At 43.9% G+C, this 12916-nt stretch overlaps 1 protein-coding gene across 2 annotated transcripts in view; it reads left to right on the top strand.

Moving 5' to 3' along the window:
• The first annotated feature begins 5069 nt into the window (after positions 1 to 5069).
• The window catches only part of TUNAR (transmembrane neural differentiation associated intracellular calcium regulator), a 69089-nt gene continuing 61242 nt past the window's right edge, over positions 5070 to 12916 (top strand). For both annotated transcript variants that reach the window (XM_077323606.1, XM_077323608.1), the window contains exon 1: positions 5070 to 5625. The gene's annotated coding sequence lies outside the window, so the exon portion shown is untranslated. The remainder of the gene's footprint in view (positions 5626 to 12916) is intronic.

The following is a 12916-nucleotide window of genomic DNA, read 5'->3' on the forward strand; positions in this document are numbered from 1 at the left end:
GTTATAAAATGTCAAAGAGTACATATGGAAGGATTCTGTCTTGGAAATTAGAATTCCAGTACAGTAAAAAGATACTCTGAACATGTACATAATATGTCTGCTGAGGCGTGATGGACTACACTTCAAAAAATCAGTCAAACAGAAGCTCGGGGACACTGAGAGACAATATGACCTTGCGTATTGTTTTCGGTCCCCACCAGAGTGTAAATACTCTTTGGTTTCAGCTTCCTAACTCACTTTTTAAGAAGGAAACACATTCAGAAGGGCCTTTACTCTGGCAAGACTTGCAGCCTTACTCTCAGCAATCATGGATGGCCAATACAATAGGATTCCACTCTCTGAGAGAATTTGCCTATGTCCCCTTGGAGAAAATAAGACCAGGGAGCATGTTTTTCCACCATTTTATTTATGTTTGGATTGCTCTCTCCACAATGAGCTGCAGCCTTGGACTACTTACCAATATTACATTCAGACCTTCCTGACAGACTATATCTTGGTGGATGAAAAGTCTTCAATCTTGAGATGTGTTGCAAAGTTTGTGCCTCAGTATATATAGCTCGTAAGGGTTCCAATATCAGCTTGTTTTCTAAATTAAATTTCTGATTTTATTTCTAGTTCTATATATCATACATATAAATTTTATTTTGATTCTGATAATATTTTCTCCATAAATATTGATGTTATTCTTTTTGTATGCTGATCCCTGTTGTTAAAATATTTTATCTTTGGCCTATGGAAGCAAATACATTTGATTTGATTCATTTAATACGCTACTTTGATGATTGCCATTTTTGTTTAAAATCAAATTTCTTTGGCTTCCTTCAAAAACTCTCCAATGGAGTTGCCAAATCTAGCTTGGGAAATTCCTGGAGATATTAGTGATGGAGCCTGAGGATTCAGGAATTTGGGGAGAAGAATGTATGACCCCATCGAATCACCCTCCAAAACAGCCGTTTTCTACAGGTGAATGGATCCTTGTAGCCTGAAGATCAGTTGTAATTCCAGGAGATCTTCAGGCTTATCGGCAAGTTGGCAACTCTAAGACCTTGTTTTGAGTATGAGCAATTCTAAATCCTGACTTCTCCAATGGATAGATGTTAAGTCATTGTCATGATCCTAGGCCTGAGGTTAGGGCAGGCTTTCTCAACCAGGGATTCGTGAAATACTGGGGTTTCTTGACAGCCCTGGAAGGGTTTCCCAAATGGATGGGAGCTAATAATTAAAAAAAAAAATTAAAAATTTGTTAAACATTTATTGGGTGATTGACCCAACCTCCCCTCCCCAAATTGCCATTGATGGGCCTGGAGGGGATGGGAAGAGGAGAGGCCCTGGATGGGTATGCACACAGCTATGTTTCCCAACCATATTCTACACAATTGCACTATTTCTAGCATTTCCTGAAGCTTGACGAATGTTTCAGGAGTTTCGCAATGGAAAAAAGTTGAGAAAGGCTGGTTAGGAACAGAGCAGTTAACTAAACTGTGGATCTGTTCAATCTCTCAAAGGAATTTTGAGGCCTCAAGACAGCCTTTCCATCATGAACCAACCTCAATTTCCCTGCAGGCCTATATTACCCCTGCACTGTCCAAGCTTCTGGATTAGACTGTGGAAAAATGGAGGGGAAATTGCTGTACGGGAGACAGAGCTCTAATAGAGAGCATATAATGCCCTACACAAAGGGGGAGGGAGTTTACTCCCTGAGCACGAGCAGCAGTAAGGCGGACCTTGGTGGGATTTAATCCTTCACTTCATGGTGGGGGTGAGTCTGGCCTATTGGAATCAGATTGTGAAGAAGAGTAGGAACTATATAAGGACCTCGTTGTCTTCTGGCTGGCTTCTTTCTTTGATGGTTTTACACTGTGTTAATTCCGGCTCATTTTTGCAACTTTTCTCCTATTACTTGCTATAATATCTGTTTACTAAACTGTTTCTTGTTTATTCTGGACTCATCGTGCCATAAATTCAGCATGATCTGACTAAAGAAGGAGTTGCTTGGGAAGCTGAAAGGGTGTCTGGTCCTTCTCCAGCAAAGCCCTAGGTCTAGAACACTGGCACTCAGTTAAGCCCATTGCCTGCTCCAAGGCTGAAGGGGCGGGAGGAAAGGAAGGAGTGTGTGTGTTGTGGGGTGCTTGGGAGGAAAGTCCTGTCTATGGCCCATTATGCACGGCTGCCGAAACGACGATTTCAGGTCACATGGAAAACGCGGAGGGGGAAGACGCGAAGCACACCGGTTATGCACGGGACAGGACGCGACGACGGCAAAACCCAGAGTAACCGATTATGCACGCGGCGATCCCGCCGCTGCTTCTGGTTGCACCCCGGTCACCCAGAAGCTGCGCTTTCTTCTGCGTTTCACTAACGCGGCTTTTTTGGCAGCATGCACCGACGCTGCGGCCGGTTGCAGCCGGCACCGTGCGTTATCCGTGATTTTAGTCGCCGCCATTCCACCCCGAATGTGCGTTATTCCCCCCGTGCATAATGGGTCTATGGCAAACCATATAAGGCCTCATCTCCTTCAGTAATAGGCCTAAATGTTCCTGTGGAGCCAGTGAAGGCAGTGGGTAAATACACATTCCAACCATCCAGGAAGGACTGGCCCATTTTACCGAGCTTGTCCCCCAGAGAAGAATCTATGAACCTGTAGTTAGGTGTGGTGCTATCGTTCTCAATTTTTTAAAAAAAATCTCTAATAGCTGTCACAAAACTCTGTTTCCTAGGCTTCCTTGGAGAGAGCCAAGATAGGTTTTAGACTGGTTTAAATGTATATTTGGTCAGAACCCCCCTGGAATGCTGTGTGCAGTACTGGAGGCCTCACTTCAAAAAGGGCAACATTGAGAGGGTACAGAGGAGAGCAACAAGGATGATCCAGGGCCTGGGGACCAAACCCTAGGTGGAAAGGCTGAGGGACTTGTGGATTTTCAGCTTTGAGAAAGGAGGTTGAGAGGGGATATAATTGCTGTCTTTAAGTATTTGAAAAACTTGGAGGAAGGCAGGAAACAGTTCCTGTTGGCAGCAGTGGATAAGACCCACAGTAATGGATTTACACTATGTGTAGAACAGTACTAGCTAGATATTGGGGGGGGGGGGGGCAATTTCACAGTCAGGGTAGTTCAGCAGTGGAATGTGCTGCCTAAGGAGGTGGTGAGCTCCCCCTCACTGGCAGTCTTCAAGCAGCGGACAGATACTTAACCTGGATGTTTTAGGCTGATCCTGCAATAAGCAGGGGGTTGGACTAGATGGCTTGTATGTCCCCTTACGATTCTATGATTCTAGAGTGTAGATTTGATTATCAGAAGGGCTTATCTATGCCACTGTGTGAGAGAGAGATAGTTGCACATTTGATCTCTGCTGGTCATGTTGTGCCAGCCCACAGTCCTTCCTAGTTTCTGCCTGCCTGTGTAACAGTATACGTGGCGAGATCTGCATGGTTGACAATCTGACTGGATTTCCCCCGTTCTGTTCCCTTATTATTCTGAAATTTTGCTGTGCCCTGCAACCTGTTCCTCCAAATTTCCCTTTAACTAGGAGCATTTCTAAAATGGATTATTGAAATATGGGTATTCTTGGATCATTGGAATAAGAGTATTTTGAAATGGATTATTGGAATATGAGTATTCTTGGATCATTGGAATAAGAGTATTTGAAAATGGATTATTGGAAGATGGGTACTTACCCCTCCTGGTGCACTGCCATTCACCTCTAATCGATGCACATGCATTATAACAGCAGTCTTGCTATAAGTGTGCGTAACTCCACTGAGATTCTTTTTGTGCTGTGGTTTCACCAATGTTCACAGGGGCTGCTGTGAACCTGTAAAACACACAAATCAAGTCTGCATGCAACCATACGGGCAGCGTAGGCAAGGGGGATGGTGCAAATGAATAGAAGGAACCAAGCAATGTGGTACACCCCGTAAAGTTTTCGGTACCAAATTTTGAGAGAGGGGGGAAAAAAGAATCCATGGAAGATCCTGAATATATTGGTTCCGTGCTTGAGGACGAGACCAAATGAGATTTGGAATCTTCAAAACCTGGGAGGCAACAGAATAGGAACATTTCCATTCCCTAGGAATTAACATTCGGGCACATGAGATTCTCCAGTGCTGTACTTGTCTTGTTTTTCAAGAAGTACCTTGGAGTGCTCTGCCTTCTTCTGCTTCCCACGGTGATGAAGTGCCTGTAGCAGGAGATCCAGACACACACACACCCCTCATTGTTTTATCAGCTGAGGAGAGGAAATGCTTTCAAGGGTCATGTAGCTGCACCAACTTCTGCTGTAAAATCAGGCCATCCTTACATGACCAGGAACTCAACCGTGTAAGGGCAGTTTAACCTCAGCTGACCTTTCCAAACCACCTTACTAGAACACGGGGAGAGTGTCTTGGGCCAGCGGGCCACGGTTTTCATAAATCAGGAGGACCAGGGCAATCATTTTGGAGAATGTACTCTCCCCCTCCCCTTTATCAGATAACCCAGGAAAGACACCTCTAGTGACTTCATTGCATCGTTACTAAAGCACTATCACAGTCATGCTTAAAAAAAGAACCCAACAAAATAAATATACAGGCTGTATCACTTTGGCCCATTATGCACAGAGTGGAAAGTCTGCATTCGGGGTGGAATGTCGGCGGCTAAAATCACCAATTATGCATGCTGCAGGCGGCAACCGGGTGCAGAGTCAACTTATGCTGCCGAAAAAGCCTGATTAGCGAGATGCAGAAGAATGTGGAGCTTCCTGGGACCAGGGCGCAACCAGAAGCGGCTCCGGAGTAGCCCTGTGCATAATCGGATACTCTGGGTTTTGCCGCTGTTGTGTTCTGTCCCGTGCATAATCGGTTTGCTTCGCTTCTTCCTCCTCCTCGTTCTCCATGCCACCGTTTCAGCGGCCGTGCATAATAGGCCTTTGCCAGCTTGTCTCATCCAACCGGTTTTACACCAGGAGACAGATTTTGCTGTCTTTATGCAGCCCCCTCTTAATCTCCCCCCGGAGGAGTATTAATTCCAAGCAGTCACAAGATGCCCAACCCTTCCTGCTGCTACTTGTTCCTCCTTCCCATTCCCATACTCTTTCTCCGACCGACAAACGTTTGTATCTGGGTTGGCTCACTTGGGCTTACTGGAACCCGGGGGCTGCTTCCAAAACAAACCAACACAAAAATTGAAAGCGATTTGATCTGGGGAAATCCAGGGGAGAGAGAGCCTGTTTCACTGCTGGGGAGTTCGGTTTCCTTGCACAGCCTTCCCTCTGTACCAAGCAGGCAGAGCAAACTGCTGTATAAATAGCCAAGCCTGTGTGATACATCCAGTTGGAGGGCTCCAAGCATTGTCGAAGGAGGCACGCAGAAAGGAGAGCAGCCAGCCACTCACCAAAGGAAAAAATGATGTCTATTTCAGACTTGCTGTCTTGAGCAATCGGGAGGCGAGTGCGCGTGAATGGATTACAATAATACTTGACCAAGACTGCTGACATCTGTGCAGGACTGTCACCTACAGAGACAGATAAGAACAGGAGATAATGCTGTCATTTCCACAGGAGCTATAGACCGAGGGGCTGAGACCCTGAGAAAGAAGAGAGCTGAAAAGATCGATGGCTTAAACTTTTTACAGTCTTCTATGTATGGAATGGGTGAGTGTTAAGGCAATTTTTATTATTAGCAAGGGGGGGAGTAATTGCATGGTTTTGGCTTGATCTATACACTGTCTGAATGCTTTAATTGTACTTTAAAGATTTATTTTGCCAGAGTTGTCTCTTCTCTGTCCCTCTCCCCTTTGGACATCTCTTAGCTGTTCCTGTTTCAAGTCTTCAGGAAGAACGATGCAAACAAGGCAAAATTGGGTGTCACTAGACATGACTGGTTAGAAAGGTTAAGCGTTTTAGACTGATATATTAGCATCCGTTTACTAGGGAGAAAGTCCTGTGGGACCCAGCGGGACTTGTTCCCAAATATACCTGCATCGATTCAGAACGTCTGAGTCTTAGAATGCTTTCGTCTGAGTATTTGTTATGTACCGTCACCAAGTTCTGTACCGTTATGTACCGTCACCAAGTTCGGGTTGTTGCACAAGTTAGAATTCAAGGGACCGATATTTCAAATGCTGGGGAAGCGAAGGGAATCTTTGGGGCAGTGTAAAGTTTCTTAATGGCCTCATAATTATGTGTGCCTGTGTCTGTTTTCAACTCGAACTATGGCATGGATTCTGCTAAAACCTCCAGGCAAAATACAATTAGCACCTTCAAAATTTTGGATAGTTGATGCTCCTAAGCTGGTCTGAACATACCTTTAGTTATGCGAAAGAGGTTGAGTATTTTTTAAAAAGCAGCCTCTCTAGATTTCAGTTACATTTTCATCCTTTCTGAAGGAGTATATTTTAATGGGATTGTAACATGTGGATTTCTTAAGATTGTCCTCAGAGTAATGGCTTGGCTATTAAGGCAGCAGACGTATTAATTTTGTATTTATTTTTAAAAGGCAAAGTGAATCCTGGTTTCTGGAAAGCAATTAAATTCAGTGCCGGCTTGCATTTTCAGCAGGCTGGCAGAAGAAAAAAAATCTAAGTAAAACCTAAGAATGTACGCATCCTTCATTAACAGCCAATTGAGCTATTACCCCTTCCCTCACTGCATATTAATTTAGCAGCTTAGCTCATGGAATAGTTCAAGTGAACTCGCAACTGATACAGGAAAGGAGGTGAGAGGATAGAACAGAAAGAATTCAGCAAACAAACATTTGAATGAATGAGAATGCATAAGGACCACAAGGATCCATAAACCACCCCTGTATATTTGTGTTCATGTGTAACGGCAGGAAAAGAGATCTGTATTATGCTTTCTTTTTCAATTAGGAAAACAGTTCTCTATAATCAGGACAGAGGATGGGTTTGTTTGATAACAGAGATCTGTTTGACTTGTGATCAAAACAGACAGATTGAAGAGAATGTAGAACTGAAACATCTTTAGTTCCTTTGACGTTTTCGGATTGTGATCATATCTTAACTACCCAGACTTTGACGTGAGTTTTAGCAGAGTACCTGGTATTTACTTGTAAGCAAGCATTTATTGGGTCACGTAGACTTGCTGCGTGGGCCTAATAAACTTTTCTTATAATTGTCCCATTGTGTTCATGGGACTTAGTCCAGAATAAATGCATTTAAAATCAATGGTGTGTGATTTTTCATTTTTAAAGTTCATAAAAATACTAGTTTAATAAGACAGCAGAATTGCATAGAGGAGTGTCCCAAGACCTTTTTGTAAAAATAACATTCTAAATTCTACTTTCCACCCTGATGTCTTAATTTTCACCCAGAGAATTTTAATAAACTTTTAAAGCCGAATTATCCAGCACTTCAAGATAAAAATGGACTCAAAGCAGGCATCCAAATTATTAAGATCTCAGCTTCTGCAACCCACAGCTTTAATTTTTTGGTTGCATTATTCCAAATATATAATTTTATTTTATTTTCCTGAAGCTAATCCGATGGAAGGAAATACCATCCATTCTAAAACCTGCAGTGTGCTGTGCGCAGAAATGTCATTTGGAGTTATTTTTTAATTGATGATATCAAGCAAATATCAGCTATTAATGCAAACCACGGAGCTTAACCAAACTTTAATATGACTAATTGAGAGGATGTGTCAGCCATTGGTAACTTGGTGCAATTTATTTTTCTTTGCCATTGGGGCTTATGAAGCAAAAATTAAATGCGTGCTTTTCCCTTAGCTGCAACTATTAATTTGCTCAAGATTTCTTTCTTTTCAAAGTGTAAATCTATTTAGGTTTAAAGGGATTTGAGACAGATAACCCATGAGAGTCAGAGAATTCACACACCGCTTGTCCTGTTTTATTACATGGCTACACAGGAAGATTATGATTTCCTTGATGAGCTTTAACATCAAACAGAGAATGGGAAAATATATTGCTGCGTTATATTTAGAGAGGATAGGATTCTTTAATCCATTGATTATGGGTGTTCTGCAAATTCTTCCATATTATTAATCTAAGGCAAATTTTTCCATATAATTAATACACCCATGCATTCCCTGTTGTTGTTACAATTAAATCCACATTTTGGGAGAAAATACGGTGTGAATGGAAACGATGAAATTTGGCCCAATGTTACAGCCTTCATATGGTCTAGCTGCATTGTTTGGCTTCCTTCAAGTACAACTCCCCACACTTTTGAAGGCTATAAGTGGTGGAAGGATGGCTGCAGGCAGGGGACTCTTGTGCATGACAAATGAGAAGGGAAGGAGAGGGTGTGACAAGAGCTAGATCACCACCTGTATTTTCAGAGTCAAGGGACATTTCAGAATAGACAGACTGGTCAGAATCAGAGAATACTAGAGTTGGAAGGGGCCATACAAGCCATCTAGGCATGATCATTCTAAAGAATCCGGGATAACTATCTGTCCAGCCACTGCTTGAAGACTGCCAGTGAGGGGGAGCTCACCACATCATAGAATCATAGAATCATAGAGTTGGAAGGGACCTCATGGGTCATCTAGTCCAACCCCCTGCACAATGCAGGAAACTCACATCCCAAACGCTCATCTACTGTAACCTGCCACCCCTTTGCCTTCACAGAATCAGCCTCCTGAGGCAGCCAGTTCCACTGCTAAACTACTCTGACTGTGAATATTTTTCCTGATATCTAGCCGGTACTATTCTAAGTGTAGTTTAAACCCATTACTGCGGGTCCTATCCTCTGCTGCCAATAGGAACCCTTCCCTGCCCTCCTCTAAGTGACAACCTTCCAAGTACTTAAAGACAGCCATCATGTCCCCTCTCAACCTCATCTTCTCCAGGCTGAACCTTCCCAAGTCTCTCAGCCTTTCCTCACAGGGCTTGATCCCCAGGTCCCAGATAATACTCATCCCTCTCCTCTGAGCCCTCTCCCTTTTGTCTGTCTGTTTTTTGAAGTGAGGCCTCCAGAACTGGACACAGGTTGAGAGAATGCATTATATTTCTGTGATCTGTTGTGGGACATCCAAGAGAAGTGTTCCCCAGAAGCTCTGAAAAACATTGCTTCATGGGGGGCCACTGCTTGAGAGCTGCATCCCAACAACCATTGCAACCCACAGACTTACCCATCCATAATCTATGTTTGCTTGCTCCTACATGTAATCCCAGACCTTTGCTATGGTTGGAAGCAATCGACTTTCTTGGCCCACTATGTATGCTCTGAAGTTTCCCACAGACATGCTCAAAAGTTGGATTTACGGTGATCTAAGGCAGGGGTAGTCAACCTGTGGTCCTCCAGATGTACATGGACTACAGTTCCCATGAGCCCCCGCGAGCGTTTGCTGGCAGGGGTTCATGGGAATTGTAGTCCATGAACATCTGGAGGACCACAGGTTGACTACCCCTGATCTAAGGCATTGACCGAATGTGAGCCAGTCACCCTTGTCTGCTTGGTTCATGCCGAACAGCTGCAAAACGCGGTGAACCGGTTTGCATTGGCTGCTGCTGTTGGGTTGGGTTTTTGTTTTGTTTTTTTGCAAAACTGTATATGCGCAAAGGCACTGCAGTCTCCAACTTGATCAGTAGCCGTTCCTGTTGCAAGAAATTACTCAGACAAATATTGAAGGGTGAGATCTTGAGGTAGTGATGTAGTGTAAAGAGTGGTGGCATGTAATCTGGAGAGCCAGGTTGGATTCCCTGCTCCTCCACATGCAGCCGGATGGATTACCTCGGGCGAGTGACAATCCTGTTAGAGCTGATCTCAAAGAGCAGTTTCTGTCAGAGCTCTCTCAGCCCCACCTGCCTCGTAGGGTATCTGCTGTGGGGAAAGGAAGGTTGATTTGATTTATTACATTTATAAGCCACCCCTCTCGGCTCTGCCGTTTTGGGGTGATGTACAACAAAATAATAAGTTAGATGTAAATTACATAAAAATTACTGTGAGACAGCAGTAAACACCTTTTCTTTACCAAAACTGAAGGGAAGAAGATTGTAAGCTGCTTTGAGACTCTTTCAGGTAGTGAAAAGTAGGGTATAAAACCCTTTCTTCTTCTTCTTCTTCTTCTTCTTCTTCCACAGCATTTATTTATGACTGATCTAGGTGATTTGTAGCAAAATAAAAGGGGAGCCTGGTGGCAACTCCAAGACAAACAAAATTTATTCCAGCAATTTTTTTCCAGGATGAAAGCTCATGCAGGAACAAATGTTGTTAGTCTTGAAGGGGCCACTGGACTTCCATTTTATAGGATTTGTGACTGATTGAATTGCCTGTTTAATCAGTTGTCTACTGAGGGGAACACTCATGCATCGAGGATTGGTGGGGAAGGGGAAAGTCAGTATAAAAACGTAGAGGCCCAGGAAGCCAATTGTGCGGTATCACATACTTAGGAAAGCTTCAATCTTGGGCCAATAAAGAGGAACGTTGTGGTATAAGTATTATAATAAATAAATAAGCTCTGCTTAGTAGAATGGCAGGATGGGAACAGGATCCCTCCTTGTGCCTGGGCATGCATACGTACTCTCTTGCAGCTTGGATCTTAATCTTTGCTTCCATTTGTGCTTCCCCCATCCACTGAGGGGACAGTTCTCTTCCATGGTGTGCCTTCTTCCAGTGCTTGGTTTATCTCTCGTTTATCTAGAGCAGGAGTAGTCAAACTGCGGCCCTCCAGATGTCCATGGACCACAATTCCCAGAAGCCCCTGCCAGCGAATGCTGGCAGGGGCTTCTGGGAATTGTGGTCCATGGACATCTGGAGGGCCGCAGTTTGACTACCCCTGATCTAGAGATACTGCTCTTGACCGAGCTAGGGTGCCTAGCCACAGAAGAAAGCACTTGGCGGTGGAGAGTTGTTTTCGCAGAGGAAATGAGTACACCAGAAGTGGCAGCAGGTGTTAAGATCCTGGCTGATTGCTGCTGGAAACCAGAACATGGATTTGTACAAGTGTAAGCTCCACCACCTGGTTGGGAATGCTGCTTTTCATATACAATCCTATGGAGATCTCATAGCTTCCTAATAGCTCCCAGAAAACCTTACACTGGGAATGCTACCAAATTTGATTCCCCTTCCTGTTTCTGTGCTGACGTGCCTGGCCCAGGACCCACTCTGCACATCTTGGATAAAGTACTTTCAGTGCACTTAGATGTAGATTTTCCTGTTCCGCACGGGAAAATCCAGCTACAAAAGCACATTGAAAGTGCATTATCCAATGAGTGCAGAAGGAGCCCAAGTTAGCCTAATTGTATCAGATCTCAGAAGCAAAGTAGGGTCATCCTTGGTTAGTACTTGGAAGGGTTACGGAAGTCCAAAGTTTCCATGCTGAAGTAGGGAATGGCAAACTGTAAATGGTTCTGCAAAGATTGGATAAGGCACTTTCGATATACTTGAGAAGCAGATTTTCCTGTTATACCCATGAATATCCAGCTGCAAAAGTGCATTATCCAACATGTGTGGAATGAGTCAAGAACTCTGATCCTCTCTTCCTGTGAAAACCCTACAGCAGGTTTGGCCAGACTGTGGGTCTCCAGATATCCATGGACTACAATTCCCATAAGCCATTACCAGCATCTGATGGCAGGGGCTCATGGGAATTGCAGGCCATGGATATCTGAAGAGACATAGTTCAGCCACTCCTGCCCTACACACTTGCCATAAATCAGCTGACTTGATAGCCCTTTCCACCACCACTTGGTTCTTCTTGGTCATCTTCATTGTGGTTTTGATTCTCCCTTGTTTACATGGAACTGGAAAACCTCATTGATCATATCATATGTTCTCAATTCAATGTGTGTTTCTGAATCTTGTGTGTGTGTGTGGATGGCTTCAAAATGATGTTGAAATGGCCTCAAAATACCATAAGAATGCCTAAAAGACAAAAGAAAGGGAATGCCAACAATGAAATGAGAGGAAGCAAAAAGGCACAGAAGGTCAACATATGAAAAACAGTTTCCTGAAATTTTGCATGGCCATTTTTCCTGTCTTCTCCCTTGGATCCACCCACTGGCACATTTCTGCACACAGAAGGATTTCTGCCCACATCCTGTGGCTTTCTCACTACAGGTCAAAATGCCTCCTGAGAAATGATGCTGCTGAGGGACACGAAAAGTTCCAAGTCCAAGCCTTTAGTTATCCTATTTTGAAAATAACAATTCACACAAATGGCGAGGCATAATCTTGCCACCCCCCATAAGTAACACCAACTAATCTTATGAAGAAAGACATTCCCAGTTCATTCCTATGTAGGGGTGGCCCAGCTCTTCAGTTCACCAGGAAAGTCTGCTTTAGGCTGGATGGCTACTGGTGGTCAAAAGCAAGCCAGGCTGAGCTCCAGAGGTGCTCCAGGGTCCCTTTAGACCCACAGAGTAGCAGCATTTGAAGAGGCACTTGGCAAGCCTACACCATTACTGGCCTGGCTCACTCTTTGCTTTTATCAACGTCCCAGTTCTTTCCTTCTCCTGGGTTACAATACATCAAGCAGATGAATTCAGTTACAATTCTAAAAAAAAAAAAAAAAGGTGTTTTCTATAGAGGAAATGAGAAGGAAAGTAACGAGTGCTTGAAGCTGCCTTATAATAAACCAGGGCATTTGTCTGTCAGAGTCAGGGCCTTTTCGCACGGGGATCTTTGTTGCAAATTGTTTCCGGAATGAAAAATCGCCATTTAAAATAGTGGAATTCGTCGTTATGCATACCTGCCTTTGTAGTGGAATCAGTTGCGTTTTTTAGCGTTTCCCACAGGCTTCCGGTCTCGGCAGAAATCGCTAGAAAGGAAGCACTATTGCCAAGCTCGTCCCGCCCCTGGCCGTCAAGCAGCCAATGGGCAACCGTTAGCATGCTCCCAAACAGCCCCTTTCCCTTTAAGAAAGGTTTAAAAAAAAACAAAAACAGACCCATAGCAACGAATCTAGGTAGATTCGTTGCAACGGAGAGACCCATCCAGCTGCCTAATGTGAGCTGTCGTTT

The sequence above is a fragment of the Paroedura picta genome, chromosome 2 (assembly GCF_049243985.1).
Source record: "Paroedura picta isolate Pp20150507F chromosome 2, Ppicta_v3.0, whole genome shotgun sequence".
NCBI classification, from domain to species: domain Eukaryota; kingdom Metazoa; phylum Chordata; class Lepidosauria; order Squamata; family Gekkonidae; genus Paroedura; species Paroedura picta.